At 39.5% G+C, this 19,564-nt stretch overlaps 1 protein-coding gene across 6 annotated transcripts in view; it reads left to right on the plus strand.

The window, feature by feature from the left end:
• Positions 1–19,564, plus strand: part of GRM7 (glutamate metabotropic receptor 7) — an 888,308-nt gene that overhangs the window by 843,819 nt on the left and 24,925 nt on the right. Inside the window, exons 11-12 of one of the 6 annotated variants that reach the window (XR_004281484.1) lie at positions 431–806; positions 2,782–3,444. The exons of 2 other annotated variants lie outside the window; for them this stretch is intronic. The gene's annotated coding sequence lies outside the window, so the exon portion shown is untranslated. Of the gene's footprint in view, positions 1–430; positions 863–2,781; positions 3,445–19,564 lie in introns of those variants that run through there. 3 more of the 6 variants (XR_004281485.1, XM_032325964.1, XM_032325987.1) reach the window with 3 other exon arrangements.

The following is a 19,564-nucleotide window of genomic DNA, read 5'->3' on the forward strand; positions in this document are numbered from 1 at the left end:
AGTACTACATCTGCACATAGGTAATTAACCAGAGTCTCTTTTGATGAGCTAACTCTGTGTATAAAATCAACAGAGTTTCATGCCGATTTCTTTCCTTTTATGGCCTATGGATATTTACTCTATTTGTCTTTCAAAGGGCATGTGAACTTCAGAATTACCCCTGGAAATGGATCCTGTGCAGGCTTGATTTAAGTGGTTAGAGCTTCTAATTTGGTAAAAACAAAAACATAATCAATTTGGTAGTTTTCTGATTATTAAGTACCTTTTTTTTTTTTTTTTTTAAAGAAACTGGCATTTAGAACAGATTTTGTCTTTTGGGCCCCAAGTAACATTTGCATTTAAAAAGAAAACAGTGTGTATCCTAAACCAAACTCAGTTAATCTCTACAATCTTTCTTCTTCCCAATTACTGTGAATGCACATTCTCTCAGGACACAAGTGATGCTGACTCTTATTTCTGCCTCCTAAAGACATGTCTCAGCTTCGCAGAGTTTTTTTTTTTTTTTTTTTTTCTTTTGTTGTTTTTGGCTGTACAATGGAACTTGGATGCATTTTAAATTAACTTTCTCTAGGAATCAAAGGTAATCATTATTTCTCTTTATGATCCACATGAATATTCTCATTTTTTTTCTTTTCAAGTGTAAGATTAGTTTTGAATGCCGTTATATCTCTGCCTTCTTTCAGAGTTAACCTCCAAGGACCCCAGCTTGCACTAAGAGGATTGAGGAAATTTGTCCACAGCCTGTTCTTGCTGAGCTGACTCAAACCCTTTGAAGAACACGATATGAATCAGCAACCCCACTTCCCGTAAGTGTTGGTCCAAGTATTAGCTATGACCTTGAGCATGCTGTTGCTTTTCTCTGGCCAAGAATAAGGAAAACTGCACCAAGTTTCTGCACCGACATTTGAGGTAGCATAAGCTTTATTGCCTCATGGCCTTCTGGGATCCTAGATAAGTCCTGTCCTATGTGACCATCGGTTTCCCCTTGTAGAAGACAGGAGCATGCTTTTCTCCAGGGGGATACCATGAAGATAGCCTGGAATCCTATAAATAAAAGCCTTCCTCTACAAAGGCTATGCATATATGAAGTAGCATCTTTAGTCCCTGCCCATCTTTTTATTTTATTTCAATTGGCTTTGCTTTCTCCTCCTTTTTGTGGTTACATTTTTTGTTTCCATAAAGCATCCAAGTTGGAAAAAATGACCTCTAGATTGCCAGTGAAGTCAGGCAACCTTTTCTCTAGGTACAACAAGCTCTGTTTCCAAGATGGGTCACTTTGGTCTTTTGATGGGTCAGTGATAGTCTTTCAGCTTGGTGAAATTGACAGGGAGGGCTATCAGTCATTCAGCAAGGCTGCTGTGGGACCGATAGGCTCAGACTGCCTGATACATGAACCACTCCATATGATTAACTTCGACAGGTAACTCCATGCTGGCTCGCAAGTTGAAGAGCATTTTAAGTACAAATAATCATTCTGGGATATGTCTTGAGTGACAGAATAATGACTGAGTGGAACAGAGTCCCTTAATCTTTGCTTGTGAAAACACATTTTGTTTCCTTTCAAGGCCAGGATACTACGAAGAAATCAATTAACAAAACCCCTCAGAGATCTTTGTTGATACTTTGAAGTTTGGTATTTATCAAGCTTATATCAAATATAGAACTTCCTTGAAGGGCTAGGCTCATTTATCTCAGTCTTCAAAGGACCTCACATGGTCCTTTATAGCAATTTAATAATTAGTAATAATAATACTATCATTTCTGATGAGGATAGTAACTGGACCATATTATCCCTATTGCTACAAACTTACAAAGTGCTCAACCATCCATTGAGACAGGACTTATTGTCCCCACTTAACATATGGAGAAACTGAGGCTCAGAGCAAGGCAGCACAGTGCCCAGTGACAGTGCATGTCTGAACACAGGCTTCTGGCCAGAGTCCCATTTAATCAACATTTCTAAAATTAAATAGGATGGAACACAACACTTCAGTCTACATAATCTATCTCATCAACATTTATTGCTCTCATCAGTTGATTCTAAAAGCCCTCAGGGGCCTCAAGATAGAAAGCATAATGAGTTCAGGGCCACTTTGAAATGAGAAGGGCCCACTTTCATTTTTTTTTCTTCCTGGACAGTACTGCAAATGATAAGACAATTTGGTGTTGTTTTACCTATTCTTGGATTCTTAGGGTGGTCTGAAAAATTAAAGACTGTACCTTTTGCCTCCAAGAACATGGTCTTCCAGAGTTGAAAATGTTAACTCTTGAGAACTCATTGAAATGCACTGAATAACACACTCAAGGCCTAGTGGTCCTCCTAGGCTGTGAATGCAGGTCTGTAAGAGTTAAAATCTCACGTCATCAGATAATGATGGCTGCAAGCAGACTCCACCTCTGCATTCAGTGCTATGAAAACTTCAGCAAGTGAAATTAAGCTTAGAAAAGGATTTGCTCACATTAAAAAAAGGCACTTCCCTGGCACAAACATGTGGAAAGCTAATTCCCACCGTAGTTTCATCACCTCCTCCTTCTCTGTCTGCTTTTGCCAGAGTGAAGCTCTATAAAGAAACTGGTCACTGGACTCATTATCAACTGCGTTAGCTGAAAATTTGATTAAGCTGGCCTCCCAGGGTTAGCATGAAAAATTCTAGATTTTTATTCTAGGAACTTAATTTTTCTTTTCCTCATTTTGGCCATGTTTGCAAATTTCATTTGCATTTTAATTTGCAGTGGTTTGCCAAAGTCCAGACTAAGACTTTAGCTGTTGTTTCTATTCAGGTGAAAAGTGCAACCACAAGTGGCCATCTGCACGGGCATACAGTCAGGCAATTGTCCAAGGCAAGTATCATTTTGCATTCTTCTAAGTATCCTGAGCAAGCTTTACTACCCAACCCACCAAGGAATGTGATGAAGAGACCCTCTCTAATTTCCAGGACGAGCTTAGCCATCAGTGGTCCTCCTCATATATAGCAATATTCCAAAATCAAGGAGAAACGACACCAAAGGAAACTTTAGACTTTAGCCCATTAGAACCATCTCTAGGGACTTTTTTTTTTTTTTTTTTTTTTTTTTGGAAAGACCTCAACACCAGCAAATGGGGAAAGAGATCTCTACTGTGATCTACTTTGATGTGACCCTTTCAAAGGCAGTTCCTCCCTGGGTATTGGATTCTCATTCCATCCTGGGTAAAGTGACAAGTATGAGAGTATCAGTAGGGTCTCCTACTTGACTCCCCCTACAAAGTAAAAGAAAGTGAAATAGGATCAGTGTGTGAGACCCTGCCATTTCTGCCAAGTGGACAAAATGCTCACCCTTTAAAAAAGATCATCTGTGCCTCAGTTTCCTCATATGTAAAATATAACCTTTTAGTTTTCATAGTTGTGAAAAACTACATAAAAGAGAATAAAGTTTGGGGGCATCTGGGTGGCTCAGTTGGTTAAGCATCTGACACTTGATCTCAGCTCAGGTCTTGATCTTAGGGTTGTGAGTTCAAGGCCCTACTTAAAAAAAAAAAAAAAAAAGAAAGAAAGAAAGAAAAAAAAAGAAAAGAAAGGAAGGAAAGGAAAGAAAAGAAGAGTTTGGCAAGTTTGGGACAATAATCATTCAAATGTTAGCCATCAGTGTTGTTATTAGGTCCCCTAACATTAACTGAATTTTTCTATTTGTGTTTCCTCTAGGAAAGAATTTGGAGATTCCAATCTGATCCTTTTCCATGTGATCTCTTGTACCCATTCCATTTTTGTACCACACATAATAAAGTTTGAGAGTGTCAAGTAATCCATCTGTATCTGAGTTTTGTCTGGAAAGACTTGCAGGATTTTTCAGATTGAAATATCAATACATCTCCGGTCTTGTCTTTGACCTGTTTAGTATTGATCATTTCTGGAGCAACGGTGTCTTAAAGCCTAAAGTTCACTGCGCTATCAAGAGAGAAACTGGGAAGCCACATTTAAACACACTTTGCTTCTGTTTAATTTCATAACACAGCACATATTTCCTTTCCATAAATACATTCAACACGGTCACCACCGTGGCAATGTAACATTAAAATATTATTGTTAGTATTAAGATATTTAAGGAAATACCAAGGATCAATTTAAAAATTCTATTTATGGCAGAAAATTTGCCAAGAAGAAATCTTTTGAAATTTTCAGTTTATACTTCAGTCTAATTTATATCTTTTGTTCCCTATCCCTGGTGCTCATCAAAATGTCTCGAAATTCCCCAGGGTTCTGACACACATCCAGGTTTGGAACTTTTCTTTTTTTTTTTTTTTTTTTTCCCCTCTTTAAACTCTGCCTGATAACACATAAAATATGGTGTTGATGTGATGGTGATCATTTATACAGCTGAGTGTTTTCCAGAATATTAAAATGACTGATTAAAAAAAAAAATACTCAGGTTTGTCACACACATATCATCGACCATGTTCCCAGGAAGTCATCTCTAGCTATCTGCTAGCACTGTGAGAAGCTATTTCAAGGTCTCCTCTCTCGAGAGTCTTCCAGACTGGTGTTACAAACTAAATAAAGATGAAGCCAATTGCTGAGCTCTATTACCGGAGCCGAAAAACATAGCACCATCTTTGTTTAAGGCTGAATCTCCATGACAACCCCAGATAAGAAGCTGTGTTAGTGTTTCTTGTTCCTGAATGGCGCCACAGTTCATGGCCTTCTGTAGGCACAGTGAAGTAACACATCTTTATGCAACAATTCTAAGCTACTCAGTAGGTCACCTCTAAATTTAATTACCCCAAAAGTTTTCAAAGAGATGAAATATTTTAAAATTTTCATTGATGCTTTTCTGCCCAACCAGGTAACAAAAAAGATCAGGATAACCATTGTTTCAATTACCACTGGTGTTAATGAATTCAATGTGATCTTAAAAAGAGGCAGCCTGGTGCACAGGTTAAAAATGAGGGTGCCAAACTCTTACTCCTGGATGCCCGATCCAACTGTACCCTGTTCTAGATCATAATGTAGGGGCCTTGCTTACTCTCTGTGCATCAATTTCTTGCCTACAAAAAGGGTGTAATATTAGTGACTACCTCATCAGGTTGTGATTAGGCTTAGTGTATATAATATGCTTAATACACTGATTGATATATAATATTATACTCCATAATTGTGGTTTTATGAATATCACCAACTAAGTGATAGCTGATTGGTTCCTATGATAGCCACTAGTCGCACAGAGCTATGTATGCTAATTAGAATGAAAGAAATTCACTTCGTTCTTCTGTTGTACTAGTCACCTTCCGAGTGCTCAGTGGGCACACATAGCTAATGACTACCATATTGGATGGCAAAGATACAAAATACTGCCATCATCACTTAAAGATCTCCCTTGGATAGTGCTCTAGACTGTAGCCTAGAGAAGGTAAAAAGGAGCATAGGAACATCGTTTATAGAAGTGATATAATTTGTTCTTAGCACTTTCCACTGATTATGAAAATAGTCTCAAGACTCTCTCTGAAAGCATTTGAATCCATTTTTGTGCGGCATCTGGTAAAGAGTGGTTTACATTGTGGAATATACACTAAATACTGTGAAGAAAAACAACAAAATTTCCATAACCGGCTTTCTCTCAGGTGGGAAAGTTCCCCGTTCTTGTATAATGTTCTGTATTTATTGATTCTCTAGCTGCACATAATTCTTGAAAATCGAGCTCGGTGGCAACTCTGTAGTCATCACATGTTTTGGTGGAGAGGATGATTTTCTTCATTGCCACCCAAATGGAAGCAATGTACATATTTGTCTTGCCACACCAATGTTGCTCCACAGCGGAAATGTCAACTTAAGTATTCAAGGATGTGAGCACAGGCCTTCACCCAATCTCAAATAGCACATTTCCAGACACTTTTCACTTGTGATTACCCAACTTTGCAATGCTGGTGTTGGCTGAGAAATGATTGTTCTTTCCCATCAGAGTCAGAATGACATGGCCTAGGATTGATTTGTCCCACACATTGATACTTGATTTGTTCTATGCATTGGTTAGTCCTTGGAAACAGTGCCTGGCAGGTGCTTTGTGAATGTTTGAGAATAAGGAAAAAATACAAGCGAAAAAATGAAGATTTCTATCATTTTCAACAAGCAGACGTTTTATGTGAAGGAGGAACAATTAGTGATGTTATGCATGTCTGAAGGAGTCTCTGCTATCAGTTTATATTCCAGAGAACTTTTACTGCAAAACTATCACAGAACGCTAGGAACAAGAGCCCATGCAATATACTAAATCCCAGAGCAGCTCTAGCAAATGAAAAGAGGCCTCTCCTAGCTTCTCGGATGCTCATTCCAGAACTCTGGATATAAAATGGCTGCATAAGGGACAGGAAAAACAAAAAATGCCTCTATTTCTGAACTTTCCAGACAATCTATATATTGTCTAATGGAAAAAAAGAAAACAAACCCACAATTGATTATGCTGATTTCTAAATATTGTCTGCAGAACAGTATAATGAGTCAATATTCCAGAAGTACAGAAAAAGGTAAAAAGAAAAATTCACAGAATTTTTTTAAAATTGCATCATCATCAATTAACTGTGACAAGGAACTACCCTGTATATAACATTTTATAGTTTTATTTTGCCCTGTGCTTGCACATACAGCATCTATAGACATACAACCTACGGTTCATGGGGGTGAAGGACATCATCCTCGCTATTTTTTACAAGGTAGCTTTGGAAGCCATTCTGACACCATTTTACATATACCCATCACTCTTTAAAGAGTTGAAATATCTTTAGACTAACAAGTGAGTTTTTAAACCAGAGCACAAGGGCCAAAAATTCCTCATTATAGAAGATTCCTTTTTATAGCACAGTCTGGAAAACAAAAAACAAAAAAAAAACAACAACAAAAGCCTCTCTTTCCTTCCACCGGTGGAAGATCATCAGCAATGAGTAGCCACTGGTCACCTTTTCTGTGGAAAGGTAAACAGCTCAAGCCAGAATTGGAAATAAAGATAGACAGCTATAGGAGTAATGAATCATTAATACCAGATAACAACTTAAGCTGGATATCTCTCCGAGGCTAGGAGGTTGGCAAGGCTAGAGAGGAGTGTGTTGTGTCTGATGGGAGGGAGGAGGATTCTGTCTTGAATTTCATTTAGCTTATGCTGAGTGGGTTATAAAGACAATGCATATGTCCCCATTTAAATTCAAGCTTCTTTTTTATAAGCTTCTGAAGCTTATAAGGAGGTTAAATCAAGTCTGAAAAGAAAGATAAGTTTACTATTTCTTTTGTCTACTAGTCTTGTCAACAGATCCTGACCCCAAACCAACCGACATGATTTATGGAATATTTACTATTGTTAGGGACTGGACATGTAACTGTCAAATAGAGAGCTCCCTAGGTCACAACCCAAAGGAGAGGGAAGAACAACTACCGGTCAGATGTGATTCCTGGATGCATTACTAGATATATGTCCTGAGGACTGAAAGTAGTCATTTGCTGTCATGGATGGCAAGGGGATATTCTAACTGTGGCTTAAACAATGAACCAACATGGGAAAAGGTGTTCCACACAGATGGCTCATCCTAATTAAAGTCCAAGTATGTGAAATGGTGGCAACAATATTAGTGACAGGGCTGGGTAACAGGTATTGACTACCTCCCATGTAAAAGCCACTGTTTTCAAGTTCTTAACATGTATTAACTCACTTACTATAATAACCTTATTGTATATGGATCACTAAACCCACATTACAGAGGAGGAAAGTGAGGCACAGTGATTTTAAGTGACTCTCCCAAAGGCACACAACTGACAGATAGAGGAACTTGAATATATGCTCAGTCATTGGGGCTTAGAGGTCCTGCTTCTGACCACTGTAGGGCCTTGCGTTACATAAGTACATTGAGGAAGAGCCATTTCCCAGCACAGCGAGACCATAAGGCTTCTCAACCACGACACTAGTGACATTTAGAGCCAAATAAATCTTTGTTGCAGGGGGCCGTTCTTTGTGCTATAGAACGTTTAGCAGCATCCCTGACCTCTACCCACTAGATGCCAGTAGTTCCATACTACAGTTGTGCACATCCACCAGAAATGTCTCTACATATCACCAAATGTTTTCTGAGGGCACAATTGGCCCAGCTGGAAACCACTGGACAAGCATATGACGTGTGAAAATGAAGCAAGACAGAAAAATATATTAAAACTGTGACTATCCTCAAATTCTATTCTGAAGGCTATGGGCATGTATCCTTAGAGAGAAAGGCACCATTTGGGGTTTTTAAACTGAAGGGCAGCAGAAGAGATAACCTGCAGAAGCCTTACAACAGTAGGTTCTTTGAGATACAATGTACATTCTGAGTTCTCGGCTTAGGAACAGAAGATTTTCTCTGATTTTATGGACTGTATGTTCCAAAATCTTGAAGTTAAAGATACCAAAGGATAATCTATAAGAACAATCCAAAAGCTGAGGCAACCATCTCACCCAGTGGTCCCTGGAATGCAGCCAATCCCTAACCTGAAAGCTCAAAACTCAGTTTTATTTCAGGTAGGAAAACTTCTGGATCTGAGGGAAAAAAACTGACCACCTAGTCAGTCTTCTTAAGAAGCTCCAGTATCAGATTCTATGTTGTTAGGTGTGAACATAGTTATGACAACTTCAGAGAGGCCATTTCTACAGCAAGATATACTAGATACTTAGCAACAGTGGAAACAGTGGAAGTATGTCCACTGCTGCAAGTCTCTAAATGGGCAAAATTTCAGACCTATGGGTATGTGTTCAGAGCAGCTCTTTTATTAGCAGCAAGAGAGATCTACCCACTTTCTAAGTATTCTACAATAAACATGTTATAAAACAAAAGATGGTTCTCAAATGATCTAATTCAGAATTGTGCCTCAGGCAGTGAATAATCACTGGCCTAATTGCATAATTTCATCTGTTCATCAAACATCAGCTTTCTTTTCTATTCCCTGTTTTGACTCTCAGTGCATTATGTCACTGGAAAGGATTAGAAAGGAAAGATTTCAGAGCTTTCTTTACAAGATTACCATGGCCATCTTGAATCTAGTGCAGCTCTAAGCTTCTAATGAACTTTGGAGTTTCGAAGATGGATTTCTCTTACGAGTATAATTTGATTGCTTGTGAGAAGTTATCTAATCCTACAGGAAGAAAACAGTGCATCTCTGACAGAAAAAGACACCCTTAGGGTGAGAGTCATGGACTTTAGAATTAGACATAGTGTTACTTTGACAAAAGTATCTTCCCACTCCAGCTGCCATGTCTGTCAACAGAAGGATTGGAGTACCCTTATTAATGAGGCTCTTTTGAAGTTGGGGAAGATGACACAAGCTAAGTCCCCAGGCTGTGGTCTGATCTATACCCAATATTCCGTAAGTAGTATTCCTTCGCATCCAGAACTTAAAACAATCATTTAGGACTTTTGCGAGATCAGATCTATCTTGGAACCTACTGGGATTCTTCTTGCATTTAAATGGGGGAATGACCTGGCTTCAGCAAGGGCACATTCCAGCCACTGTCTGACTCTCCCTCAACTCAAGGCAGGAGGCTCCCCCACATCCCATCTCACTATGGGCTTAATGCTAGTTGGGAGGGCTAGGAGGCTAGAAACTGGAACCCCAGCATCTCCGAGTCAGCAGTTCTCCTGGTTTCAAGCTTCACCATTGGTCTATGAAGGAGACTGTTAAATTTTTAGATTCTTCATAAATAGTAAATAGATTTAGACATAAATATCCTGTAATACGTGCTTTGTTCCTTTTATTTGGAGGCAAGTTGAAATTTCTCATCTAAACACAATAAATCAATACACAGCAGCCGTTGTATGGGAAGAACAACGAACAAGAGGTATAGTTTCTGTACTGATGAAAGGCATGTAAAGACATCAAACCCCAAACATCTGCCAGCCATTGTTGGGAAAAAAGAACACTAAGCAATGCCTTGTGGCATTTTAAGGATGGCAAACATCTGGCATGAATGTAAGTAGTTTTAAGATGTCAGGAAGAAATTCAGATCACAGGATTAGGTGATCAACCCATATCTCATAGGAGACGCCTTCCTTCCCTTCAGAAGTGAAAAAAGCATTCTCCAAGAAAGATGTTAACAACAGAAGGCAAACGGCCAGAAAGTGCAATTGATAAATTCCGAAGGGGGCGTGGAGAAAGAAGCATTTTTCCCCTCTTTCCTTCAGGGAGCAGGAGCACAAAATTGTTTAGACTGTTTGGGGACCTCTGATGGAGAGCATGGGGTTGGCGCTGACAACAGCCCAAGACATGCTCAGGACAGTAATACTGAGAGGCTCTGGCAGAGCGACAGATGCGACCTTTGCTAGCATGCAGCCCAGCCTTTCCCAGAAGACGCTTTTGTTCTCAACACTGTTGATTCTCCTTGGCCACTGGAGGCTAGGTCTGGAAGCTCAGACATTATGTCAAGCCATCCCTTCTGGCCTGTCTGTGAGTTGTAGGAGGAGTCTAATAAAACTGATGGCAAGCTCCTCACTCAGAAAATGCCCTCTCAGTCTCAAATGTGGACGGTCAGTTAACAGGAACTCCTAACAGGAAAGGTTCCTCACTAAAATTGTTTTGGAAACCAAACACTGAATTAATCAGAACAACTCATGTATTACTCACATGATGAGAGCTGCTAATCACATCTCTAAATGGACAGTTTCTGACACTGAGGTCTATTAAGTTGGGAGCTGTTTTTTTTTTCCTCCCTGCTGTAATAGCTTCAGTAGATAGTGGGGTTCCTGGTGCACACTACATGGGCAGTCCAATTTTCAGCTAATGCATAAAATACAATGAAAGTTGCAATACATGTACTTCCAAGGAACATTAATTCAACTACATGGATTCTATAGAAGAAAAATGTAGAAGGAGAGGTGGAAGAGAAGGAAAGAAAAATTGCTCTCCTTGCTTTTCTTGTTCAGTCTAGAGACGGGTGTCCCCACCTAGGGAAAAGTGAAGCCTCAGCGAAAATGCAGAGAGAATCCAAATAAGTAATTCTGGACTTTTCAGCTTCTGCAGTCCCAGGCCTTAGCAATTAATGAATAATTTAAGACAGTGCTTCTCAAATTTTAATGTCCATGTGATCATCCAAGGATCTCGTTAAAATGCTGGTGTGGACTCTAAAGGTTTCTTAGACTCCTTGTTTCTAACAAGCTCCTGGGTGATGCCCATGCTGATGACCTCTGGACCACACTCTGGGTATCATGGATTCAAGGGACTATGTAGGAAAATTTTAACCATGCCTAACTTTTACCAGGCTTTTCGACTTTAAAACCTAACCTATAAAAGATGTGCATTGACCAGATGCAAGCATTTTAAGCTAACACAGTCACTGAATTGTTAATGAACGTGAAAACCTCCTATGATTCAATTGACTATTGCTATGTGAAGGTGTTTTAGTATCTCTGAGGAGAAAACATAAAAATATGGCAAGTTGACGTCTCACCTGTGAGTCATTTTAGGTTATTCTTGCAAGTACAATGGTTGAAAACGCAACAAGTAATAAAAAGTTAAATAGTAAAATATTCAGGCCCTGTTTGCACTGTCATATATACTGATCATAATTACAGACTGTAGATTTTCATCTAATTGCTAACAGTGAGTCGGCTCTTGAATAATTAGGAGGAAGGGGTGTGACTTATGGTTGGAACAGCCTCAGAGTACAAAACACTTGTTTTTCAAATGTCACTATGACATTTCAAAAAAAAAAAAAAATTCAAAAGAGAAAGTAATAACAAAAACAGTGCAAATACTAATCCAACACTGATGTCTAGTGAAAGGGGCCCTGAGCTCACTGACTGAAATAAAGACACTCTGACTCTATATTTCTTGGCACTGATTGCCCACTGGAGTTACCTGGAATGCCTTTAACTCTGGGCCTCACCACCTAGCACTCTGTGGAGTTTTATCAGATGGGGTCTAGGAAGCTGTGGTCCAAACAGCTCCCCAGGTGAGTCTAATGGCAGCCAGGGCTGGGAACCCTTGATCTATGGCAGAGATTCTCAAATTTGGTCCCAGAACCAGCAGGATCAACATCACCTGAGAATTTATTAAAAATGCAGATTCTTGTACCCCATGCCTACCCCTGATGGGCTGAATCAGAAACTCTGGGACCAGGGTCTATCAATGTATGTTTTAGCAAGCCCTCTAGGTGAGTCTGATGCATGCTACTGGAAGTTCTTTTCTGAGAAGTGGGTAAGTCCTTGCCAATATTCTTACCTAAGAGATCTTATGAGGGGCCACTGAAAGAGCTCATGCTGAGACTTCTCTTTTGGATGGCCTCCAACCTGGGCTGTAATGTTAATTCTAGAGTGGGTTCTGCAACTTTCAGTCTGGGAGTCTCAGCAATGGAAGGAAACTTAATGTCATCTAATTAAAGGTCTAATTGCCACTATGCCTTTTAAAAAATAAGATCATGTATAATACACTCAAATACCTCCAGTGATAGGAACTACCACATGGCCCAATCTTTTCCCCTTTCAGATGCTTACTAGGTACACGGTCTAAGTATTTTTAAAGATGATTCATTTATGTGTGAGAGTGACCCTTGGGATGGATCCCATAATCTGCAAAAACTGAGGCTTAGAGAAGTTTCACAGTTGGGCAAGGTCATACAGTTTCTTGCCAAATTTATACCAAGTTCTTTGCCTTGAGGCAGTATAGAGAATTCATTTTCAGAGATGATAATCAATAATCTGTTGTTAAGAAAACTGAACTGTCATTTTACATTCTCTTATCTCTAAAATAAATACTCCTTGTTCCTCATAGCCAGTACCTAGCCCCTTCATCATCCCTGCTGGGTCCTATTGATCAGCACACTACATAGCAAGACTGTTAATAGACTGTTTATGCATTCCATCTATCCATCGGAACAGTGTTTTTTCATGTCTTGGCACATGTGAAAATGATAATACTGGTAAGGTGTACTTGGCAAACGAGAGGATTTGGGGTGGGGTAGGGGAAATCTATGCAAGACTTGATGAAAAAAAAATGCATGTTATCTGTAAGGATATTACCAAATAATTAAAAGTTTTATAGAAGAGACCGAATTTGTATCTAACTTCAAAACCTAGTATTTTCTTTTTTTTTTTTTCATAACTTGGACTTAATTCCATGAACAGGTATTTCCTATCTACTTATACGCATGAAGTAGGTATCCCTGGTCGAGACTGTTTGATGATGATCTCGTCAAATTCTTGATAGAGAACATAAATGAAAAACTTTGTGTAAGTAGGTGATACAAAGTTTGACAGCATTTTTATAATAATTAAAAAATGCATAGCATTTGGGTTTATATTTCAAGAGTCCAGTATCTTCTCCTTTATTGAAAAAAAAGTAGTGTTAAAATATCCTCTGACAATGTGAATGGATTTTGAATACAGTGCAAGCTTTTTCTTGCAAGTGTTTTACATAATGATGATGCTTTATTTTGCTGATACACATGTGCTGTTAGAGCAGTTATCATGCAGCTGAGACTTTGCCACTAAAAGGGTGCCTCAGTCACAAATGGATAAATATATCCACTATTTATGTGAACGCAAACATACGGGGTCACCAGTTGGATGTGGACTTGCCAGGAGGCCCACTCAGCCATCTTGCCCTGCTCTCCCCAACTTCCTGGCTTTCTGAGCACATGGATGAAGTCTTCTTAAAGCTCTTTGTCCACCACGGCAGTGGCACACACTATACTGAATCTTATATCCAGTTGGGAGAGCACCTAATTGCCCATGCACCAGGGAAGAATGGCAAGGGCTGGACCTCATTCATTGTGCCCTTCACCTGTAGAAACAGTCAGACAAGTCACCAGTTCCCTCTTGTTTAAGAAGCTTTCAAGGGAGACCTAGATCCCAGAAAATGCTCCTGGTGGCTACACATGACTGATATGGTTGTCCCAAGCTTTAAATAGCTGCCCCAAGGTCTAAAGGGATCAGTATCTTACAACACTCTGCATTCCTGGAGCCCTGATGGCAACAGGATGGCCAATTATCATACCCATGCCATTATTTTGGACATCAAAGGCACTTTTCTGAATAGTGGCTCAGGACAAATCCACTAGGGAAAAACATCTGTAAGCACCTCCTGGATGCAAATGATGATCCTGAGTGGCTATGTTTGTTCTGCAGTCACTCATTCCAACCCATATTCAGTCCCAAGGGGTCAGCTGCCAGCATCCTGCCTGACAAGTGTTTTCTGAACAGAGTCCAGTCTGAAGCCCACCTCCACCAAAATGATCAAGGGGCTCCTGGCAAAAGTGCAGTACCATGGATGCCCCCCAAATTCCAAGAACTCAGTCTACTAGAGACACAGATTATAAAATGTAGATAACAGAACACACTCTGAACAAGAATTATAGGGAGCTATGAAACTTAACTATGGAGACCTAGAGTAGCTTTCTTAAGAAAGGTTTGCTTGAAGGGCATGTGGACATTAGCAAGCAAAAAGTGGTAGGCAAACTGCCTGGGCAAAGGCATGTTCAAAGGCCCTGTTACAGAAGCATGGAAAAGAGGAAAGGTTGAGCAAAGGCCAGTATGACCAGCGGCAAGAAACCAGGGGAAGTACGGTTCAAGAGAGACAGAAAAGTAAGTGTCAAGTCCCACAGATATTTTTAGAACAAATGAGACACTTTATCTTTGTTCTAAAAGCAGAAGGAAGCCATTTAAGAATTTCAAGCAAAAGAGGTGCGAAAATAAGGAACATGATCTGATTTACATTTTTAGAAGAAATCCCTCCAGCAGCTGGATAGAGGAATGGCTGTATGTAAACATCCAGAATTCAGCTTGAAGATATTTATTAGTTGAGGTGATAGTATTGACTTTGCATAGGGGGTAGTAGCGGCAGAGAGAACTGGAAGGGATAAATTATGTCAGAGATAAAACCAACAGGATCTGGTAATGATTTGGTTCTCCACCCTTAAGAAAATTCTGGTCACTTGGATGGCAGTTCTTGCTTACGTACTCACTGACTTCTGTGTCTCCAAATGGGGAAAAACAAAGTAGGTTGGTTAATCTTTACTGAGCCGTTTTACTCAAATTCAGTTGATTTTATTCTTGTTCATTTATCTGTACTACCAAGTAAAGTATAATTTCTCCAATGCACAAAGCCAATTAATTTTGAGAGCTTTAAGAAGAGATCTCTGTGTCCATATATATTATATTCATAACCCATGCAAGAAGTCAAAGTAGTTTACATGTGTGATGAGCTTAGGTCAGCTACAAAGTTAGAAGGGAGCAGTTCTTAAAATCGTCCCAGTTAGGACACCAACTGCAAGCTTAGAGAGTTCCCGAAACCACCCTTGGATTTGATACTTTGCTAGAAAGACACTGAAAGCTGTTATACTGAAAGTTTACCAAAGGGAAAGGATAGAGATTAAAGTCAGCCAAGAAAAGAGGTACGTAAGACAGAGTCCAGGAGAAGGACCTACACTTGAAGCTTTCATTGTCCTTTCCCCATGAAGTCAACATGCATTCCTTTTCTGGCATTCATATGTGAGAAGACACCCAGCGTATGGTCAACCAAGGAAGCTCAGCCAAGCCTCAGTGTTCAGAAATTTACTGGGGCTCCATTATATCTGCAAGATTGATTGGCTGACTGTGCATGTGACTGAACTCAGTCTCCAGGTCAACCAGGCATGCATGACCCAAAGCCCCCACCCAAAATCACACCGTTACTATCTGGCTCACCTGAGGCACCAAGGCAAACAAATGTTACATCCCAGGGCCAAGAGCAAAAGGCTAGACTTCTTCTTGGGCAAGGTTGAATTCTTTACAGCATAATATGCAAATGATATAAAAAATTGATGATTTATGTCACAAGCAGTAGAAATGTAATTAATGTCAATATTGCATTGAAGTGGAGTATGGGCTTTGTAGAAATATGCAATTTCTCTTAGAAGCAGCAAATTAAATGAACCAAGGTCAAATTCCACCTTGTCCAGAACTAGCTTTGTATCTGTTAGAAAGCTGCTTCTAAAGATTTCTCTATCTGTTCTTCCTTATTGTCCTCAAAATCTACTCCCCTGTGGTAGGGAGGGAAAATGCATTTTTTTTTTTTAACATCACCTAAAAGGGAAGTTGGCCCCCATTTCAACATTTTAATCTTTCTCCAAATTCTGAGTTTCTTGGTTGAGTCATTTCTGGCTGAGTCAGTTAATGAGACAGATCCTAATAACTTCCTCTCCTATATTTGAGGAACCCCCCATGAGGAAATGGAGAGGCAGGCCAGTTTCTTCCCTGGCACACCTACATATACTTTGCCATTCAATAAAATCAAGCAGTTCCATGGAGGTAACACTTGACATAATGTGTAAACGATGGTACTATGCACTATGTTAAGTTAGCCCCATGTTAAGTTGGCATCGTTGCTGATATTCCATCTATTTTTTTTTAATTGAAGCCATCTATTTTAAAAGAAGATGAAAATATTACTTATAAGATACCAGCAGATGGTAGAAGCATCACGGTCACCAGAAATTTCCAAAATCACTTAGGCTAGATGCTTCTAAAGCATTCCCAGGAACTAATTTGATATTTGCTTTCTTTGTTGCAGAAATTCTGAGTCCCCTTTATCTTTTCTATTCCCCATGGGCTCTCTCTCCAAGACAGATCCATTGAAAGTGGCTTCTGACAGTGGTTCCTGTGCTATATGTTCCTGGTTTGGCCCTCTTGCCATTTAACTTTATTTTTTGCAAAATATGGTCTTTGTAGCACTGCGATAAGACATGATCACTATAAATGTTTTAATTTTCCTGATTTTCCACACTCTGTAAAGCAAACTTGTTATTGATTTCCAAATTCAGAAAGTGGAAGTTTGGGGGATGTATCAAATTGGGAATCTCATGGAGCACTTGTCTTGGCTAATTTCACATAATTATAGGATTTTACAGGACATTAACAAATCTCTTCTGTCATTTTATTTCCCTCACCAAGTCTCTTTTATTTTTACTTTTTATCTTCAATCCTAACAACACAGATCTAGTTTTTGTTTCAGTGCATTTTGGTTTCTTCACTTTTCAATGCATTCTGGTATATTGCTATCCAGAAGGAGGCCTAGTTTCTCCCCCCCCCACCGAGTGAATTGTTTTAAGGTTGATGCGCAGAAATCAGTGAACCAATACTACATAGAGTAAACAAATATGGTAAAAAGTGGAAAAGGTGGTAGAAAGGCTGACTGTGGGGAAAACACAGAATGCTAGAGGGGCAGAGAGGACAAGAGACCTAATTCTGCCTGAAGTATTCAGAGAAGGCTTCCTGGGGGAGGTGACAGCAATTTGCATCTCACAGGCTGAGAGGCATTAACATGGTAGAAGTACAGAGTCTAGTGGATAAGAGGGAGGGAAGGAGCTTAGTACAATACATTTATGTTTATAGATACAGGAACAGGTGCTTTTAGAGTATGGAGACCTAGCCTAAACTTCCAGTCATAGGAGCAAAGGCATTTGCCTGGAAGAAGGACAAGCATGATCAGGATGGAGGCTCTAATGTCAGTAATGGAGGTTAGAAACCATTCCTTTTTGATAGCATGATGCCTGACATCCTGTGGTTGGCTAGATCTACCAGCTCACTCGGTAACCTGGTATGGATCTAAAAAATCACCTGAGGCCAGGTCTGAGTTAGTTTGGAGTCAGGTGTGAGTTAGGTTGGACTTCTTTTTTCATAAAAAAAAAAATATATATATATATGTATATATATATATATATATATATACACACACACATATACACATATATTTATAGTATATATTATATATAATAATACATATTATATAGATATGTACTATATCTATATATGTACTATATCTATATAATATGTATTATTATATATAATATATACTATAAATATATATGTGTATATATGTATATATAGTTATATATTAATATACAATATAAATATCTATTCTAAAAATGGTATTTTGGATTCTAAAAGCACCTGTTCCTGTATCTATAAACATAAATGTATTGTACTAAGCTCCTTCCCTCCCTCTTATCTACTAGACTCTGAACTTCTACCATGTTAATTCTAAAAATTATTCTAAAAATGGCACAGGGACACCAGGAAGTGGCCCAGAGGGTCGGGGGCGGGAGTGGCCATGTGGGCTCAAGCAGAGCAGCCTCTCCATCATCTGGTATCTATCTTGGCTTCCCGAGCAGTATTCTTTCCAGTTAGAGTTCCAAAAAAGTCTGAAAACTAATTTCAACAAGCACCTTAGTATTTCTCCAATTCCTTGGTCTGGAGCAACTTAGGTCCTACTTTCATTCTCCAGATGCCACCTTAGGAGGCACATTGGCTGTTCCTCCACCTCCACTTAACCTTGGCTCCCTCTTTCCCCTGTTACCTGCAGATGTTCTAAGAACTCAGGCCCTGGGATAGGACCCCTGGCATCTAATTGCTGACCCACTCCACTGTAGTATAAGAATTATATTATTGCATCCATTCTAACTTGGGTTTACATTTTTAAAAGAGGTTCAGTGTATCTCCTCATAAGGTTTATTAAATATTCATAATCAGCCTCATTATCTGGGTAAAAGAATACATGATGTCAAAGTTTTGAAGCTATTCTCATGTGGAAAAAATATATATATACAAGTCTCCAACTTGAAAGCCCCACAGGACCCATTTTTGCGACAGCAAAAGGTTTTGCAGAAACTGTACCTCTGTCACTCACACACAGAGTAATCACTAGAGATTACCAGTCATTTTCATTATAGGTAATTTCAGGGTGTGTTATTTTGCCTTGTCACTCACATTCCTGGGACCTTGCCAGAAGGTGTCACGAGGAGTAAATCAGGAAGCCAACCAGAGTCCCAGCCCCACAAGATTAAACCCAAGGCTTCACCAAATATTCCAGGCCAGATGGCGTCTATCTAAATATTGACAAGGTGGGGGAAAGATAGGACATTCGTCCCGCCTAGGTGAGCAACACGTACCAGGAGATGCTCAGCTCTTGTCTTCACTTGTCTCGGCTCTGCCATACTCCAGAATCTCTTTGTCCAGACTCATCAACATGGGGGACAAAGCCCCTAAAAGATCTTGCCCCAGTTTCATTTCTCCAAGCCCCCAGAGTCATAATCTACCCCCACATCCATGCTGAACATTTAGCATCTCAAAAGTCCCAGTCTCTCTCCAAAAACCTTTCTCCCTCTTCCCTTATCTCAACATCAACCTTAGCTTGAGTACTCTACTGATCCTTACCCTTCCTGAGAGTTTCTCTAAGACTGGAATGCCCCTCCTGAATACCCATTGCCGTATACAGAACCCTGTCACACTTTTATGCCATTGCCCAGGTTCATTCACTCGCACGGCCCTTCTTGGTGAACAATTCCTAAGTATCAAGCACAACAATATCCATGATAAATTCTTACCCATGTGGAGCTTACATTTCCATGGAAAAGAAAGGCAAGAAAAGGTTATGTTTACAGAAAATCATCATGGTGGTGTAGAGAAATAGAGGGTTGCTATTTTAGATAAAATATCCCTGAGGAGGTGACATGGAGATAGGGCTAAATGATGACAAGTCATAAGCCACATCTCTGGGAAGACATTTGAGACAGAAAGACAGAAATGGTACACTGTGCATATAGCAAATACAAA

The sequence above is a fragment of the Mustela erminea genome, chromosome 1 (assembly GCF_009829155.1).
Source record: "Mustela erminea isolate mMusErm1 chromosome 1, mMusErm1.Pri, whole genome shotgun sequence".
NCBI lineage: Eukaryota > Metazoa > Chordata > Mammalia > Carnivora > Mustelidae > Mustela > Mustela erminea.